We start from the raw sequence: 20,681 nt of genomic DNA, 5'->3' as shown, positions 1-20,681 counted from the left end.
CAGTCAGCTTACTGTCAACTAGGTGCTGGCACAAGCCTGTAAAGCAAACACCGAACATATGCTCTTTCAGGATCAAATTATATAACCTCAAATAGTCATCTACTTTACTGCTCCGCACCCATCCATTCAGTGCCTTACTGGAGAAAGCAAAAAAGTCTACCCAGTTCTGTGTGGAGAGTTTTGTGCTGTCCCTAAACCTCTGACGGTATTTCTCAGGTGGCAGCCCAAACTTGGCAAGTAAAGCAGTTTTCATGGGTGCATATGTGTTTTGATCCCTTCGATCCAATGCAAGGAGTATGCCCCTCCCCACAACTGGTACATACCACCACAAGGCTGTCCCCAGCAGCCAACAACTTATCAATGTCATCTCCCACCACATATTTGGGTATACAAACCTTCCTTTCCCCAGCAGGTCCTTCATGTATGCTGCAACCATCACTGCTGGACTCAGACTGCCTCGCCTTGATATCCAGCTCTTTGAGACTCAGTTCATGAGCCAGAAGAATCTTCACAGCCAAAGCCATTTCAGCCTCAGCTTGTTTGGCTTCTCTCTCTGCTTTCTTTTCCTCTGCCTCCATGTTTAACTTTGCCATTTGCAGTTGAAATTCACTCTCCTCCCCCCTTTCCTCTGTGGACAGGCCATGGCTAGAGACACTGAACCCTGGTTCAGCAGGGGGCACAATTCCAGGGGTAACAACCTTCACTGCTGCCAAAAAATCATCTTAGGGGCCATCCTCTGGCCCCTCCTTCTCCGTATTCTCTTCCGAATGGGCTTCTGCCCAGGCCCTCAGCACCTTTTGGAATTCCTCCTTTCTGGAGGCACCCCGGGCAGGTACTCCCATCCCCTTGCAGAACCCCTTCAGCTGGTTAACAGTGTATGTCTCCAGCTTGGCTAGGTCACAATCTTCAGCTCCTGCTTGAGACCCAGTCAGAGACATGTTGAATGAGGATAAAGTTAAAATGTCAGGTTGAAAACGAAATTGCAGAAAAATATAAAAAATCAAGTTGACCTTCAACTGTGGGTAGGTAGTGAACACGTAGCTATTGTATGTCACTGCACTAATACAAGTCCTATCCTCACCGCTGATCACCAATGTTAGAAACTGGGTCTTCGGTTGGCACTCATGTTACCCCCTGTCCAAGCAAGGACCCTCTCTCTAGTCAGGGTAAGTCACGCACAATCCAAGTTATCCTGTGTCCACCCTCTGGTAGCTTGGCACTGAGCAGTCAGGCTTAACTTAGAAGGCAATGTGTAAAGTATTTGTGCAATACATCATGCAATAACACAGTATAAACACCACAAAAATACACCGCCCAGGTTTAGAAAAATATAGAATATTTATCTGATTAAGTGGAGGTCAAAATGATCAGGATTTGATAAATACACATTGAAATATCACTTGAGAAAATGATAAAAGGAGTCTTAAGTTCTTAGCAGCAATAAGTGTCTCTTGCAAGCACAAATTACTTTGTTTGCATCCCAATTATCGCAGGGGACAACAGAGGAGGAGATGCATGGAAAATTGGGAGGTGTGCGTCTGTTTCTCTGGGTGCACACAGATGATGTGTTGATATTTTATATCAGGGGCCACAAGGAAGCAAGGGCCTTGCGTCGATTTCAGGCATGTGGACTTGGATCCTCTTTGGGTTGTGGGGTACTTGTATGCCCCGGGGACGATACGGAGAAATCCTCGGCGTGCGGGTCAAGGTCACAGGAGCTGCAATGATCCGGTGGGTGATGCAGGGAAATTTCTGTTGCACGGCAGGCACTGCATCGATTCCGCTTCACAGGAAGTTGGTCTGTGTTGGCCCCGTTCAGCAGTGCATCTATCTAGTGGGCTGTGCGTCGAAGTTATGGTCGCAATGCTGGTGCTGCGTCGATCTCCACATGGGGAGCCAGGCTGAGTCATTTCTGTTCGGCGTGCAGTGATTTTCTCATCGCTGTGCAGGCTGTGTGACAATTCCAGCAGGTTGTGCATCGATTTGTCATCGCACAAGGAGTTCTTTGGAGAAGTCTTTTTGGTCCTGAGACTTCAGAAAACAGGAGGAAAGCTCAATCCAAGCCCTTGGAGAGCACTTTTCAGCAGAGCCAGAGATCAGCAAGGCAGCAGGACAACAGCAAGGCAGCAGTCCTTTTCAGCAAAGCAGTCAGGTGAGTCCTTTGGGCAGCCAGGCAGCTTCTCTTATCAGGTTGCAGGTTCTGGTTCAGAGTTCCTTTCCCAGTAGTTATCTTGTCAAGAAGTGTCTGAGATGGTAGCACCAGAGTCCCTGGTTAAATGCCCAAATGTGCCTTTGAAGTGGGGAGGCTTCAAAGAGTGGCTTAGCAGTGCACAAGGTCCCCTTTCAGTTCCATCCTGTCTGCCAGGGTCCCAGTAGGGGGTTTGGCAGTCCATTGTGTGAGGGCAGGGCACTGTCATTTGACTTGTAAGTGTTAGGCCCTCCTCCTCCCAGCCCTGGAAGACCCATTCAGTATGCAGATGTGTGCAGTTGTGAATGAGCATCTTGTGTTTGGGGTTGTCTGAGTGAAATGCACAAGGGAGCTGTCAACTAACCCAGCCAGATGTGGATTTTAAAGCACAGAAGGATTTAAGTGCAGAGAAATGCTCGCTTTCTAAAAGTGGTATTTCCAAAATAGTAATATTAAATCCAACGTCACCAGTCAGCAGGATTTTGTATTACTATTCTGGCCATACTAAATATGACCTTGTTACTCCTTTCAGGTCAGAATCTACTTCTCAGACAGTATATGAGGGTAGCCCTAATGTTAGCATATGAAAGGAGCAGGCCTCACAGCAGTGTAAAATGAATTTAGGACTTTTACACTACCAGGACATATAAACTACACAGGTACATGTCCTGCCTTTTCCCTACATAACACCCCGCCCTTTGGGTTACCTAGGGCCTACCTTATGGGTGACTTATATGTAGAACAAGGGGAGTATAAGGCTTGGCAAGTACTTTTAAATGCCAAGTCGAATTGGCAGTGAAACTGCACACACAGGCCTTGCAATGGCAGGCCTAAGACATAGTTAGGGGGCTACTTATGTGGGTGGCACAATCAGTGCAGCAGGCCCACTAGTAGCATGTAATCTGCAAGCCCTGGGCACAGGTAGTGCACTTTTACTAGGGACTTACAAGTTAATTAAATAAGCCAAATGGTAAGAGCCAATGTCACCATGTTTTAAGGGAGGGAACATATGCACTTTAGCACTGGTTAGCAGTGATAAAGTGTGCAGAGTCCTAAAACCAGCAAAAGCAGTGTCAAAAAGTGGAGGGAGGCAGGCGAAAAGTTGAGTGTGACCACCCTAAGGCTGTCAGGTCTAACAGGATCCCTGAATGTTTCCATTTCAACAGTAGTGTAGGGTTCAGGCCCATCTAGAAGACAAAAACACAGTACATTGCTCTGTGAATTAAGGACACGTACACTGTGTACATCTGAACCACAGTACCTTGCCTTCACAAATGTGAATTTAAGTCTGTAAGTTGAACATGTAGCAAATCACAAAGTTGACATGGCTTAGTGATAAACATAGGTATGTCAGGTTGCAGTGTTTATGGATAATGTCAGGAAAATCATGTCTCATGCACAGAGAGTGCGAACAAAATTCTAAACCATCACTCTTTACCTAATGGTGCAAGGGTGACTGCCTTTGATGGCTAAGTGAACAGAATGACTTGACATATTGTACTTGCACAGTATCAATTTAAATGAAATTTCTTAAATCAATACATGTTCATAACAATGCTAACCATATCAGACAGTAGCCATTACATGTTACTACTTCACAGAAAATAAACATTGACCATTCATGCCCTGTACAGGCTCGTTAATGGATTGTGACCAATTTAAAAAAAACATGTATTTGGAATTGTTTTGTGTGCACTAAACAGTCTGTTGAACCTTTGGCGTGATGACATATGAGTGTGCTCCCCTGCAACATACATAGAGGGTGGCTGACACATTTTAGAGTCAGTAATGACCTGGCGTGTCAGGAGACATCACTTCCTGCACAGGGCTGGTGGGTCCCCAAGCACCACTGGGCCTCACATGCACTGCATGGTCTGTGTGGGCTAGTGCCAGGCCACTGTGAACATGACTCTGTTGCATGATTAATTTTCTTAACAGAGTTAGGTTGTAGCATATTATACTAACCCAAAAACAAATATGACCATATGATCATAAAAGCAGTGACAGATTTTTTCTAAGGCGAGCACAAAAAATGATACAAAATGCAATTAAAAACACAAAAATACACTTTTGGGACACAACAGGGACAGAACAGACATCAACAACACCAGAAAACTCTACAACTCTCACTACCAAAGAACAAACACCTCCACCAGCCAGCACAGACACAAAATTGTTAGGCAAAGTGAAAGTAACTTCACACTTCCTGGTTTGCTGCATGGCAGAGCCATTGCATCTTTTCCTGGGAAGATGTGTCCCATTTTCTACTCATGCGTCATTTTTTTAATACATAGTTGAAAATTTAGGCAACGCATAAATTACGCACAACGGATGCCTATGCGCAGTTCATCATTTTTTATGCATTAGCGTGGATTCATGGCTTGTGTGCAATGCGTAGGGTGCAATGCATCATGCAAGAGGCTAATGCATGTAATTTAAATGATGCAATGGGCCAATTGTGTGTTCTACAGTGTTGTGTATTTTACAATGCAGGTAAATACTCAAAGGGATCAGCTATTTTGGTCAAATTTACTGGGCTGGCATGCTTAATGACTAGGAATGTATTGCATGTGTGTGTTAACAGTGCACATATGTGTGAGTCTTTGCTCTGATGGTGCAGACAGTAGGACACACAATACATATCTGTGAAATATACTGACATATTGTGAATTATTGAGACCTTGACATTATTTACATGTCTTACAGTTTGTATCATGCTTGGCTGGATGTAGTTAGCAGTGAAGATTTTTTTTATTTTTTTTTATTTCCACAGACATTGCAGTCCTATGCAAATGTGACACACATGTCAATACATGATTGAGGCACAACTTAAGGAACATACTATCTTTCTGTATTCCTGACATAGGATGTGTTATAGATGCAATACACACTCAGGGAATTGCATACCCTAGCTGCTTCAGCCAGTCAACAGTCTATGTGGCATCTTGGTCACACATTGACTGACTAGATATGTAAGGTATGTGATTAGGCCTACATGACACCGGTTGATATGTGCAAAACAACATTTACCATACAGAAATGACCAACAACCACCACATAATTTTGTGGGACACAAACATCTGCTGTCTAGGCTTAGTGTCAGGAACAATATGTGTAGCACATGCACTTTAAAAGTGTTTGTTGAGTAGCCAAAACAACAGTGATGGCTTCCAAAGTGGTATATGTTTACCATTAGCATGCATCACATTATTTGGCAATAGAGAGCGATTTTGTGAACTTAGAATGGGTAGCTATTCACACCAGATGCTCACCTGGTCAATTAATGATACATTATGCCACTCTAACCTGGAATGTGTTAGTGCATGTTACCTTGACAGAAGTGATATTGCATGTAGTGATACCATCACATCTATTGATTTTTATTGAGCAGTGTCCTGTGTGTTTACTAGCACACATAAATGGTGCTATAGGAGTGACAGCATTGCTTTATCGGAGTGAGACACACCAACATGGTCACATACATCCCAGCAGGTAACAGTTGCATCCTTGCCTAGTGGGGCAAGTGTGCCAGCATTGGTCCTAGGTATCCAATCCCGGACTGGCACGTATAAGGAATTCACATTCATATGTGTTATGTGAGATACCACAATGATTTTGTTGTGTGCTTACAAATATTGATGTAGCATATGGTGACTCTATAGGTTGCACTGTGTTCCCATGCACAGCATATGTTCCTCTGTTCACAGTCATTGGACTATGAGTACACTATACTAGCCTCCACAAGTGTAAGGCAGTGCAAATTTCTATATACACAACATACACCCATGATCATTGCGTACTGTTTACATTTGCACACCCTTTGGAGTGTGGTAAAATGTCTGACAGCAAACAAAGTCACAACATGTCCAACTCTGCCACCTTGCTAGCTTTGTTTGGTGTAAGTCTTCCCAAAGCACATGTGTTGGCACATGTTGTTGGCATGCACACATAATTTGCTACACATGATATTGTCCTGCAGTATTTGATATATATAGCTACATAACTTTGTGATGTGATGGGCTACAAAATATTAGGTGAGGTGTGAGATTGCATACACAAAGGTAGTGTTCATTATTTTATTGCAATTTTAAACACTCTTTAAAAAGTAAATATGTTAGTGTCCATCAAGCTACTTCATGCATCTGTGAAACAGTTATGGACAATGTTGTTTCTTCAGGGGGTACTGACAACTGTGGGTACATTTTGTCCTTGAGCCCCATCTGCATCCTCATTTTCATCTGGGCCTTCCCAGACCTCACGGCCCTCATCCCATGAGACATTTGTCTGTACCAATAGGTTGTTCACTACACAGCACACATGGATAATTTGGCATACTGTAGGGGGGAGTAGAGCAATATCCCCCTGGACATGGTGAGGCAGCGTAAGTGAGATTTCAGTGTTCTGAAAGTCTACTCTACTATACCCTTTGTCCTGCCAAGTGTGTTGTTGTAGTTGCGCTCTGCCTCGGTCTGGAGGTGTGCAAATGGGTTCATGACCCATGGCTGCAGACCATATGCTTGGTCATCTGAAAAGACAGGAAACAAAAAATTAGTCAATTCTCATAATGGTTGATGGACATGTCTGTTATGTGTACCAAATGACTCATACACATTTCCACCAGTATGTGACCTGCACTGGGATTGAATGGCATACATGCCCTTTCCTTTTTCATATAACTGACACTGAACTACACATGCAATTATGCTGGCATGTGTGATACACTTACTAGTTTGAAAAGTTTGTCTTGGCAATAGCATGAACATAGTGAGTCTTTACTGATATGGTGATGAGTTTATCACTAGGGAGACACTTCTCTCACACTTCTCTATTGTGTTGAATTTGGACTAATCTTGGCATTTCGGCCCTACTACATATCTTACATTTGAGTAGTTAACCGGTGCATATGATGTGGTCCCATTTGTTCACACAGAATTGGATGCAACAGTAGTAGTCACCATTGTTCAGTAGCTACTGCCATGGATAGATGAGTGAGTGCATGTCAATATGGGATATTGTCTACACATAGCAGTGCATTGGGTCCACTATGTTGACAGGACACAATGGCACAGAACTATAGGAATCATGCACTGTACAGTGCAACCAGTAAATTATCAGAACCGCACTCCCTCAATAAGTAAGGGCAGTGTAGGACATATTTTAGTCCATCAGGACAGTCCTAAGGTTTCAAGCTAAAATGGCACACAATAGGCTGCATAGCAGCAAGACAGACACATTTGCAACATGGTGAATGTGTAGCTGCATTTCCTGTGAGTTGTACTTTGTGCTTACGCGACTACCTTCCTGCACAGTATGAACCCTTGGAGGCCTGACAGTATATGTATGTGTGCTACAGAATGCACCACACATAGGTGGGAAGAGTGTTCATGATAATGAATGTTCATTTTCAGCAGGACACATATCTGGGGAGGGCAAATTATTTGAAACATTTTACAGTTTAGCTGGTGTTAGATACATGATATGCCTCATGACCATCATAGTTACATGTAGATACAGACAACAGACATAGAACCCTTCCCTCTACACAATGTTGTAACACAGCATTTTCCAAACCATTGCATTGCTCAGGATCTTTACACCATTGCAAGAAACACACAGTGGCTTAGCAGGTCTTAACATGTGTGACATGCAGGGTTGAATTGATCATGTGCCATGGTGTATGGTGCAAGTATGAGGCAGGCCCCTCCTTCATATGCATTTTCTTAGTCACCAAACACAGAGATGTCTATTTTATCATACATTATTTACTTTTATTAGGTCTGTCATGTACTTCAGATGTACTTACCAACCAGTAGGCCATTCCAGTATTTTCCATTTTGTAAGCACCCATTGATAATGGAGTGCCTGAAAATTTAGGCATCATGAGCACTCCCAGGGTAGTTTGCAAACACATTGACGAACATCCCCAGATGGTCCACTAGTCCCTGTACGTTGAAGGAATATGTGTGCTTCCTATTGCAGTACAGGTGGGATTTAGCTAAACGAGGCACAAGTTGCACATGTGTGCAGTTCATTGTCCCCAAGACATGTGGGAATCTAGCTATGGCATAAAAGCCTTGCTGTACTTCCAGTCGCTGCTGCTATGTGTTGGGGAACATGATGTACAAGGGTGTCAGGCTGATGATGGCATCCAGGATGGAGGATAGGAATGCTTAAAAGGATGGCTGTGAAATTCCTGCACTCTGGCTGCGGTGCTTTGGAATGACCCAGATGCCAAAATGTGGACAACTACTATGAGCTTGAACTGCAGAAGGATGTTGGTACACCTCTGTGATGTTGCCTGCAGCCTTGGTGAAAACGGGTTCAGGAGCTGTCCTGAGCCTGAACTAGGTGATGACCTCCTCCTCCCTGAGGTCCATGAGGGTAGTCTTTTGGCAGTAGACACGCTCCCTTCTTCTGTGCTGCCTACGTGGTGGTGATGGTGGTCTTCTCGCTGCTGTTAGCTAAAGCATTAGCACCTCCATGGCACAATTGAGTTTGCCAAAATGCTTTGAGTATGTTCTGTTTATACCCCAGTGCCAATACATAATTTTTATGCCTGGGTTGCCGATGTTCAGAAATGTTGACACATTTTTGGCTATGCGCGCTGCTTGCCAATAATGCATTACTTTTGCATGGACTTGTAAATATCACTGGGTCTGTCCCACATTGGATTCTATGAAGGAACGCCCATCTTGTAAATATTATAGTCACGTGATGCAGCTGGTTCAGGCACCGAAAAATTCTGATGCAGGCCACCAAAAAGTGACACATAAGTTTGTAAATATGGGGCACAGAATGTGCAGCCGCTGCATCAAAGAAAAATGGCACAACAGGGACACAGGCTCATTGTAAATATGCCCCTATGTGTTTTCACTATGGATATCTATTTTTAAGGTATGTGATTGGTCTCTCAGAAGGGTCACGAGATTGCACAATTATACATTTTGTTTTGATGAGTTGTACAGAGTTATTTTTCACCTGGTCAGTTATTATTGAATGATATTGTTTAATAATGAAGTCAGTACAGTATGTACATTGTAATAATTATTTTGTTTGGAAATGAAAGGCTCTCATGAGACGATTGTAGGAGCCAAACACACAATACCCTGTGAAGGCTAGGAAGGTGCTGTACTTCCTGTCTGCCTCCTGCGAAGAAGATCGTACATTTACAATTACATTCATAGCAGTGTATGTTTGGCATTTTGAAGAACGTAAGACAGAAGAAGTTTTGTTTAAAGTAGAAAAACGTTTGAGGTATTGTTACATTCGAGATATTAAGAAAGTTCTCTGTTTTTAATGATCTTGCAGGCCTCTTGGGAAACACCCGTGAGATGTCTGGGAGAGGAGGGACATCCCAAGGAAGGATTGTGATTGGTTCATATGGATGTCTTTATTTAGAAAAGAAATAAGATTCATTCCTTGTTGCATCATTTTTCTGTGATTACACCTTTTTGCCTACCTCTCTGACTTTGCTAATTTTCTGGGATCAGAAAGTCATCTTCTGATTCAGAGGCGAACCCTACTCCTATTCCTGCAAGTCAGCCACCTCAGCCACCAAGAAAGTCCTTGGTATGACAATTTTTTTCAGATGAGTTCTGGTGGGAAGAAAGTGTCTGCCAAATTTCTAATGAGAAACGTATGCAAACTAATTGTTCACAGTGGAAGCCGGAATAAACAATATTCCATGAGTACCACTGGGATGTGATGGCATTTGAGAGTTATGCATCCTGAATACCTTGCCTTGGCTGAGTTAGCACATGCAGCAGAGTTTGATATCTCCTCAGCAGCATCCGCATCTTTTCAACCTGGTGACAGTGGTGGTCATTCTGACCCTGGCGGTCTTTGACCGCCGGGGCGGAGGACCGCGGGAGCACCGCCGACAGGCCGGCGGTGCTCCAATGGGGATTCCGACCGCGGCGGTAAAGCCGCGGTCGGACCGGCACCACTGGCGGGGTCCCGCCAGTGTACCGCGGCCCCATTGAATCCTCCGCAGCGGCGCAGCTTGCTGCACCGCCGCGGGGATTCCGACCCCCCCTACCGCCATCCAGATCCCGGCGGTCGGACCGCCGAGATCCGGATGGCGGTAGGGGGGGTCGCGGGGCCCCTGGGGGCCCCTGCAGTGCCCATGCCACTGGCATGGGCATTGCAGGGGCCCCCGTAAGAGGGCCCCTACATGTATTTCACTGTCTGCTGTGCAGACAGTGAAATACGCGACGGGTGCAACTGCACCCGTCGCACAGCTTCCACTCCGCCGGCTCGATTCCGAGCCGGCTTCATCGTGGAAGCCTCTTTCCCGCTGGGCTGGCTGGCGGTCTGAAGGCGACCGCCCGCCAGCCCAGCGGGAAAGTCAGAATTACCGCCGCGGTCTTTCGACCGCGGAACGGTAACCTGACGGCGGGACTTTGGCGGGCGGCCTCCGCCGCCCGCCAAGGTCAGAATGAGGGCCAGTGTGTTTGCCGAGGTACTCACTGTCCAAGCAGATAACAATCCAGCATATCTGAAACAAAGCCCATTTCAGATTCTTATGTAAGGAGGTAATTTTTTCTTCTGAGACAAGCAGTGGCACATGGGACAGACTTGTCCACGCTCACAAACACCCATCTAGGCATTAACCTTTTTTTAAAACATTTGTTCTACATTTTTCTCCCCTTTGTTTCAAAGGAGGTTTTTTTTTAATTACCAGTTTCTTGTTTTTGTTATTTCCCCTTTCAAAAAGGAAAAACAAAAACAGTTAAAATGTTAACAAAACAATAAATAATACAGTTGTTCAAAATATTATTTGAAAAAGCCCTTTTCAGAGATACCCTGTACTTTCATTATGTATTTAGTTTGTATTATGTACCCCTATTTTTTCTTCTTGGTGACTCTCGTAAGGCACTCACAAGAGCTTGACACTCCTACAGAGCATAGGATATTCTTGCAAGTGTCTTGTAAGAGTCAAGCGCATAGTCCTCTGTGTCCACCGCGGGGACAGTGTTTACTGGTTTGCATTTGCGAGTTCTCACAAGACCAAACTTTTATAATAGAATGTGCATTTTCACTGAACATATCTTTTGCAACAGTATTAATTTATATGCACCACATTTTTCCTACTTTTTGTAATACAATCTCATGAGACTCTTGCAAGATTGTAGCTTTTTAAGTTGCATAATGTACACTCTGATTCATTACAGTACATGCAACTTTTACTTCCTTCTAGGATTTTAGGAAAAAGTGACCACTCCAATTCCATCTGTCTACAGTATGGAAGCAGTATATAGTAGGGAGTGATGAGAGACTAGACTCTTTAAAAACACCTCACCACAGAATAACCACTCTTCATGGTAGGTTATAAAAGGGACTGGCCATTTCACTAAGACCTCTCCCCAGGACAATAAGAATGCACAATACTGTGTGAGGAAAGACTGACCTCAACACTGAGAACTCTCTCTTGGTTGAAGAGTGTGTGTATCAGGATATAGGAGGAAACTAGCCTCTATACGGAGACCTCTCTCAGATCACAGGTGTATGTAGCAGAGTGTGAGGAAGTAATGGCCTCTCAGCTGAAAGCTTTTTCTGGGATGCCGGGTTCGTGTAGTAGGGTGTAGCAAGAGACTGGTCTCTATCATTAGATCTCTCTCTTAGATGATGGGTATGGGAAGTAGGGTGTTGGTAGAGACTGGCCTCTCTTCTAACACATCTCTGCTGAAACATCTCTGTTGAATGACAGACGTACAACTATGATGCAGAGAGAAATTAGGATCTATACAGAGAAGTTTCTCTTGGATGACAAGTATACAGATGAAAGTATAGATAGACTGCTGTGTCAGTTCAGATATCTCCGCAGAGTAATACATGTGCTCTCTTTGCTCATACTACTCTTTATAATAATGAATGTCATTAGTAGAGTATAAAATTGGAGAATCCATGGTTGTTGACAGCTATGTCTTGGACAACAAGTGTGCATATTTGAATGTGAGGACATACTCACCTCTCTCTCGGTCACCTACTTATGGGGACAGGCATGTGTACTAAGGTGTACACCTCTGCGCTGAAACTTCTTTCCAGAGTGGCAACCATATGCGCTAACATGTACAACAGAACTGCGATCTCTACCAGCTGACAATAGTGCGTAGTATACTATGAGGATGCATTCGCCATTGTGCCAAAACCTCCCTTTTGTATAGAAATCTTAAATTTTACAGTGGGAAGAAGCACCAATTTCTTTACAGTACCTTGTACATACTTATAAATCAAGCAGCATGGTTACACTTCTGGAAGCTGGAACTGCCACTGTAAGTCAACAGTGCAATGCTGTAATAATATTAAAATATTTGAAAGCTTTTAAGGAAAGAAATCCATAACAACTTTAAACTTTTTATTGCAAAATCAATTTAACAACATTACAAGCAAAAACAACCATATTAGCAAACTATAACAACAACTGTAAAAGAAACAAAACAACAAACTTAATAACTCTATAACATTTTTTTCTCACTCCGGCGCCAACACCTTCTCTCTTTTTGATCCCTTTGTGTACTGGATTTTGATGTATGTAGATCTTCTTTTCCTTTGTTACAGCCACCACAGCCTGTCAACAATATCTGCTTCAATAGTCATTTTCTGGCAGGTTAGTTGGCAAAAGAGTCATTTAAAATAAAATACAATTTGCTAAAAGGTGTTCAGCAGGGAAATTAAAAACAGTCACTGTGTTACACTATTACAGAAATCTACACCTGCTGAAGCAGATATCAACTCTCCTTTTCTAAATAAAGTATGTTTCTACTGTTTAACTAAGCAGATCAATTTCTCATCAAAAACAAGTACAGCTACACAGAACCAGCTTCTTCAAGGGCTGCAAATGTGGCTGTTGGCAGTAACAACATCAGCTGTGCAATTAATTTTCTTTCCTGGCTTTCCACACAGTTACTGTTTCCTCTTTCTTTCAAAGTAAAACATTTTCTCCATATACTTTGTGACATGATACTTCTGTTTTTCAAAACATCTGTTTTCCATTTTCCACCTAACAAAGACAGAGAAAACTGAAAGTTACATACTGATCAATACTTGGCGCCCGAGTAGATGCACACCATTGGAGCTCCTCTGGCTGTACATACACTAGGGCAGAATTAATGGCCTCAAAGCCCCCCATCAGCACCTTTTGTAATCGAAGACCATAAATAAGCAGTGGGGGACCAATCCAATAATAAAGCATTGCCGCTCTGCTGTGAAAGCGAGCAGCAGAAGAGATAACATCTAGGTGCCAGCCTGATATGGCAGCCGCTTTGCAGCGTTATCCTCCTGGATGGCCTAAGGCTGAAAGGTGGGGAAGACGGGATCTCAGGAAACACAGTCATACACCGTTTGCCTGGTGTGACCCCTGATTGCTGCTAAAGTGACTCCGGCACCTAGGACAGTGGCACAACCCATGTGCGCCGGGTGAGGGCCGAGGAGCCTGTCCTCGCTTTTGTAATCCAAATCAGAGGCGGCCCTGTTTGAAGGAGGCATGGGAGGCATGGGGGGGCCATGGGGGGCCATGAGGGGAATGGGGTGGGTGAAGACGTGCCCTTGGGAAGGAGAGAGGTGAGTGGGCAGCACACCACATTGGAAACCATAGTTTGAGCAGCAGCAAGGGAGGCACTGTTACAGCCCCTGGGAAGAAGGACCTCAAGCCCCAGCCCCACCTTCTGAGGAGCAAAGGTACTAGCGCTAGCATCGCATGTGCGCCAATACCCTCTTCTGCTTTAATCAAAATTGCCTGCTGCTCCACACAGACTGGGGACTTCAGGGTGATGTTGGAAAACTAAGAGCATCACTACTCCTGGAATTGGTGCCTGGAGAAGAGGCAGCTGGTAGAACCTTGAGTGACTGCACAGTGCACCACGCATCACAGGGTGCCCCTTTCTTTAGTGGAGGCCTGTTGTCACCTGACTCCAAGAGGAAGCCCAGTTTCTCATCAGAGGAGGAATGGCAGGAGGTGATGCCCAACAACGTCACCCAGTACAGTGTGGTGGGGGGCCTCTGTGAAATCCCCCCACTTGCTTGCTAGCCAGGCACTGTGGATCTGATACCTCTGGGACACCCCTGTGGTACGTCCTTCACACATACGCCACCGCCATTGCACCAAGCCTCACCTTCATTGTCAGGAGGGCATACTGTTCACTTGGAAGGACCCCCCAGTCACACGCCTGCACCCCTGTTTGCACAAGAGTGGCTTTGGAGCCTGAGCTGCATTCTTCCATCCCTGCTGAGACTCTCCTCACCAGCAGGTCTTCCAATCACAGTGGTAAGAAGGATGCCACCCTGAAAGATATGTTTGATAAATCCCATGCTAAGAAAACTGACCAAAGCGTCAAAGCTGCACACCCACTCCCTGTGCCTCCCGAAGTGGAACTGAAAGTGGTGGATGATGCTCCAGTAACTTGGTCTTTCCTCAAGCACTTGTTTGGCACCCTGAGGGAAGATCGGGCTAATCTCAAGACATTGCGGCAGATGTCAAAGCACTGAAAAAAGTCTCTAATGAGCTGGGCCATTGGAACAAGCGGGGGACTTCAGTGACGAGGAACTGAAAGCACACAGACAGGAATTCATGACACTCAGGGACAGAAACACAAAGCTTCTCTATTAACTGGAAGACTTGCAAAACAGGACTTGGTGATCCAACATTCAGATTGAAGGGGTCCCGTTGATGGGGGGCTCTGGAAGCCTGCAATCCTATGTTCTTTGTCTGTTCCACCATGTACCAACTGATCTTGCATACAAGGACATAATATTGGACCATGCACATAGGGCAGGGCCCCCAGCTAAATACTCTGGAATGCTGCAGGACATACTTACCTGTTTGCACTCTTATCGCCAAAAGGAGATGATTATGGTGGTGGTCTGTGACAAGAACACTATTGATTTAGAGGGCAACAATGTCTGGTTGTACCAGGACCCATCCCCGATAACCCTACAGTGTTGCAGTTCACTCCGCCCCTTCACAGAATTCCTCAGGGAGCAAGGGATTGGCCACAAGTGGGGACACCTGTTTAGATTGACATTTGTCTGCAATAAAGAAACAAGGAGTGCCAGAACGCTGGAAGAAGCTCGCTGGCAGGAGGAGAGAAGCACCGCCTACCTGCCGAGAACACTGACAAAACCAAGAGGAGTACGCAGGCCTCCTGGCCACCCAGGAAACAAGTTCTGAAGCCTTCAGGCACTGAAAGCCATAAAGGGAGAGCCACTTGCGTCAGCTGCAGCAACAGGTCTCCAGACTCCGATTGATGAGCTACTAGCCTTGAAAAATGTAGTGTTTACTGGACCATTGCAGCCAGCCTTCATTTGATTACTGCTCCTTTCCTTAAGGCCCCAACTAGTGCACACAAACGCATATCTCAATGATTAAGATCCTAAGCCTTAATGTCTGAGGATTTATTGTCCAACCAAAAAAGTCCAGTTGGTTTGACTGCCAATACTTTTCCTCAGGGCCAGGGAAGAGGGCAGGGGTCACTATATTACTGGCCACTCATTTTCTAGGTACCAACCACCACAAAGTTCTGAAAAACTCTACAAAGTGACGCAGAGCAGCGTTTTTTCTCTCGCTAGCCAACATTAAGTTGGTGAGCGAGAGAAATCGCTAAGTTGGTGTCAGAAATGGCTTCTCTGGTTGGCAGTCAGTTTGTACTCTTTCCAAGAAGGGACCCTCAATCTAGTCAGGGTAAAGGAGAAACACACCTTGGTAACCCCCCACTGATGGTAGCTTGGCAGGAGCAGAAAGGCTTATCCCTAGAAGCAATGTGTAAAGTATTTGTACCAACACACAGAGTAATACAGTAAAAACACTACAAAATGGACACCACACCAGTTTAGAAAAATAGGTAGTATTTATCTAAATCAAACAAGACCAGAATGACAAAAATCCAACATACACAATTCAAGATATGAATTTTCAAAAATAATTTGGCCCACATTTACACTTTTTTGTGCCGCATTTGCTTAATTTTTTGTTGTGAAAGTGGAGCAAACATACAAATTACAATTATATTTTCATATCTACAGAAAACAGTGAGAACGCTGTTGTTACACAAAGTACCTTGTTTGCCTCAAAATAAAAGCTGCTCAGGCAAGCCTGAATTGGAAAAGTCAGCGATGCATCAATTCCTTACTCGCAAGTGAGGCAGTGCGTCATTTCCTTTTCCGTTCGGATCGGCGATGCGTAATTTTTCTCCCTCACAAGAGAGCGATGCGTTGATTTCTGGACAGGCACCTTAGATCCGGGCAGGCATGGTGTCCACTTTTCATGCCCAGCGATGTTGCACGGTGTCTGGAAAACACGCTGGTGGGGTTTGCGTTGTTATCAGCAGCCGCTAGGACATGTTGTGCATTGTTTGTCCAGCCATGATACATCGATCTTCCAGCCCCGAAGCAGGCGGAGCGTTGATTTCAGCCGTGAGGCCGGCAGGGCATCTTTTATCAGCCACTTTGCAGATGGTGCATCAAAAATTTCCACACACAGTGGTCTGTGCATGGATTTCTATCCTCTTCCATCAGCCTCACCTTTCAAGGGCCCAGGGACCTGATGGGGCACCACTTGGCAGTGCAGGAGTCTCACCAGAGAGTCTAGGTGCTGGCAGAGGAAGTCTTTGATGGCCCTGAGACTTAAACAACAGGAGGCAAGCTCAACTCAAGCCCTTGGACATTCTTCTCAAGCAGGAAATGCACAACATAGTCCAGTCTTTTTGCCCTTTCACAGGCAGAGCAGCAACTGCAGGATAGCCCAACAAAGTACAATCACAGGCAGGGGCAGCACTTCTCCTCAGTTCTTCTCCTTGGCAGAGGTTCCTCTTAAATCATTGAAGAAATCTGCCTTTCAGGGGCTTTGGGTCCACTACTTATACCCCTTTCTGCCTTTGCCCATGCCAGGCTCCAGACTCACACCAGGGGGATGGAGACTGCATTGTGAGAGGGCAGGCACAGCCCACTCAGGTGTAAGCGACCACTTCTCCCTCCACTTTAGCACAGATGGCCCATCAGGATATGCAGGCTACTCCCCAGCTTTCTTTGTCAGCCTGACTCAGACAGGGAATCCACAAACAGGCAGAGTCACAGAACTTTACCAAAAGATGTATCTTTAAATTGTGAGTTCAGAGACATCAAACTCCATATTTCTATCTAATCCCAAAAGGAAACTGCGCTTAGAAGTGATTTAAAGGCATGCCCCAGGTTAACCTATGAGAGAGATAGGCCTTTTAACAGTGAAAAACAAATTTGGCAATATTTCACTGTTAGGACATGTAAAACACACCAGTATGTGTCCCATCTTTAACATACATTGCACCTTGCCCATGGGGCTACCTTAGGCCTACATTGGGGAATGCCTTACATGCATAAAAAGAGAAGGTTTAGGCCTGGCAAGTGGGTACACTTGCCAGGTCAAATTTGGGAGTTTAATACTGCACACACAGACACTGCAGTGGCAGGTCTGGGCCATATTTACAGGTCTACTCAGGTGGGTGGCACAATCAGTGCTGCAGAGCCACTAATAGCATTTGATGTACAGGCCCTGGGCACCTCTAGTGCACTTTATTAGGGATGTACTAGTAAATAAAATATGCCAATCAGTAATAAGCCAATTACACAAACAATCTACACAGGAGCACTTGCACTTTTGCACTAGTCAGCAGTGGTAAAGTGCCCAGAGTACCAAAAACAGCAAAAACAGTCCAGCACTCAGTCAAAACATGGGAAGCAGAGGCAAAAAAGACAAGGGAGACAACGCCAAGGATGAAAGGGCTAACAGTTGGTGAGCGAGCTTTCTGAACACTAGCGGTGATGGTAGGCCGCAACCGCTTGTGATGAGAAAGCTGCTGCTCATGTTGAGAAAGCTTCTGCTCATGTAGAAAGTCTACTTGAGTGGCAAAAAGAAGTTAGAGCCCTCTAACGTATTGTGTGATGCTATTCATGCTGATCAAACAGCACAGGAGAAACTCCTGCACTTAAAATCAGTGTTCTGTGAGCAGCTGAGTTTAGACACTTTGCAGAGTTCTGCATAGCAGGGCTCCGCAAACACCACCCAGGCCTATTTAAGAGTGACGAGGACAAAAGCAAGAAGCTAGTGATAATAGCAAAGAAAGAAGGGATGCGTGCATGAGAGTCTGTAAGGTCTCCGAAAAGGCCTGAGCAGACTTGCATGGAACTGGGGAACCAAGTTCAAGTCCTGTCCTCAGCTCAACATCCTTTGATTCTGGCCAAATCACTTACTTCCCTTGTGCCTAATAAACTGTCCTTGTGTAATGTAATCTGGTGGTGCTCATGAAAAGCACTCTGATACCTTTGGGCCAGGTCTCCGCTATGTAAAACTGCAAAGGGGGAGAGGGAGAACACCATGCAAAGGAGAAAAGGGTGTAGGGCTACTAGTAACAGAAGTAAAACACGGCAAAGACCCAAAAAGAAAGGAGCACAAGTTTAAGTATTGCATACAATAGAGTAAAAATGTTCAACCAATAAATTTTAAAGAAGGGCTTACAGAATTATTGGGGCCGAGACGAAGAGGGAAGTGGTAAGAAAGGGGTCTAGGGAACAGAAGGAAAGAGGAACACAGGAAAAAAGTCAAATAAAAGAGAGAAAAATGATGAAGGCCCCTTTCCTATCATTCAAATGGGCTTCACACACCCACTCACACACCAGATCCATACAGCCGCTCAAACATCCACTCACAGACCCATACAGCCACTCACACACCCACAAAACCACTCACACACCCACTAACAGACACACACAGCCATTGCACACCCATAGAGCCACATAAAAATTCACACGCCCATTCACAGACACATACAGACACTCATACACCCACATAATCAGTCACACACATACTCACAGACCGACACAGCCACTCAAATACCCACTCACAGACCCACACAGCCCCTTACACACCCACTCCCTGACCCATACAGTGTCTCACACACACTCATCAACCCTTACAGCCACTCATACACTCACTCACAGACCTATATAGCCACTCACACACCCACTGACATATTCACATAACCACTCACACACACACTCACATCCACACATACCCACACAGCCACTCAAACACCCACTCTGAGACCCACACAGCCACCCACACACCTACTCACAGACCCACACAGTCACTCACACACACACTTACAGACCCATAGAGGCAGACACCCACTCACACATCCATACAGCCACTCACACACCCATTCACAGACCCATACAGCCACTGACACGCCCACTCACTCACCAATACAGTCACTGATACATTCACTCATAGACCCAGAGAACCACTCACACACCCACAGAGCCACTCACACAACCAATGTTATAGTTTAGTGTGTTTTATTAATACAACTTTATTTGAAAACATAATATGCAAATTCAGGCAAAAAATAGAATAGAGTTAGGAAATCTATTTAAAAAACATACAACTTCACTAAAAAAACAAATGTTTTTTAGGTGTTATAGTTTCAAATACCACTACAAAGCCATAGAAATTCACTGAAATAAACAAAGGTTACTCGAACATTATAGTTTGGCTTAGATTTTATATCCACAAATTTAGAAATACAGCAGTTATAGTTATCTGACCTATGTATAACTTGCACCCACACAATGCACTGTTTCTGACCCCACTTTTACATATGGCATCTCAAATGCTATCACTGATGACATCATACAGCAAAGTAAACTTCATAAAATACAACTTTCAATTCAAATTAATTACAAGACACAGGTGAGAGACAGATACCACAGAGCTCACTGTAACCTGATCAAATGCTACACACACTTATCACCTAAGAGACACTTCTCAGTGAATAGTCCTGTTTCTTCTGAACCACTACTCTAAACAATAATGAACATTGTAAACCATTTGCCCACACTGGCTAGCCTTTTGCAAACCACAACAACTCTATAAGTGAGCCTGGAAAAAGGTTTTAGAGCAATTGTCAGATATGCAGAAACCACTAAAACAAACAACCACTACAGAGGTCAGAACATATAGGCCACTGTGCCACAAACCACTTGTAAAACTATTCTTCATCCTGGAGTAAGGTGTGAGCACAGAGGAGAGTCTGTTGTAAATGTGTACTACACTGAGCCATCACACTAGAGAAAGGTTTTAGCGAACAGATGAATTTATTGCAATCTACAACTACAGTCATTCATCACAAGGAGAGAGGTCTAAGGAAACTGGTATGTATGTCATAAAACAGAAATATACACAGCCATCATTGTAGAGTAAAGTCTCAATGAACAACTTTGACTATTGTAAAGCGCTAACATACATATAAATATACATTGGGAGAGAACATGTGTCAGTGTAGAGACTGGTTTACTAATAAAAAGTACACCTGTTTTAAAAAAAGGATAACAGATGAGATGACATATCTTAGAAATAGTATCACTCATTAGTATGCAGAGAAAGATTAGAAATTTAAGTTTTGCAGTAGCTTGGTATATACCTTTAAGCCTCAGAAACCTTTACGAAACACACTCACTGAATGAA

The sequence above is a fragment of the Pleurodeles waltl genome, chromosome 7 (assembly GCF_031143425.1).
Source record: "Pleurodeles waltl isolate 20211129_DDA chromosome 7, aPleWal1.hap1.20221129, whole genome shotgun sequence".
Lineage (NCBI taxonomy): Eukaryota > Metazoa > Chordata > Amphibia > Caudata > Salamandridae > Pleurodeles > Pleurodeles waltl.
The sequence above is the reverse complement of the archived record's forward strand: the minus strand, read 5'-3'. Positions refer to the sequence as shown.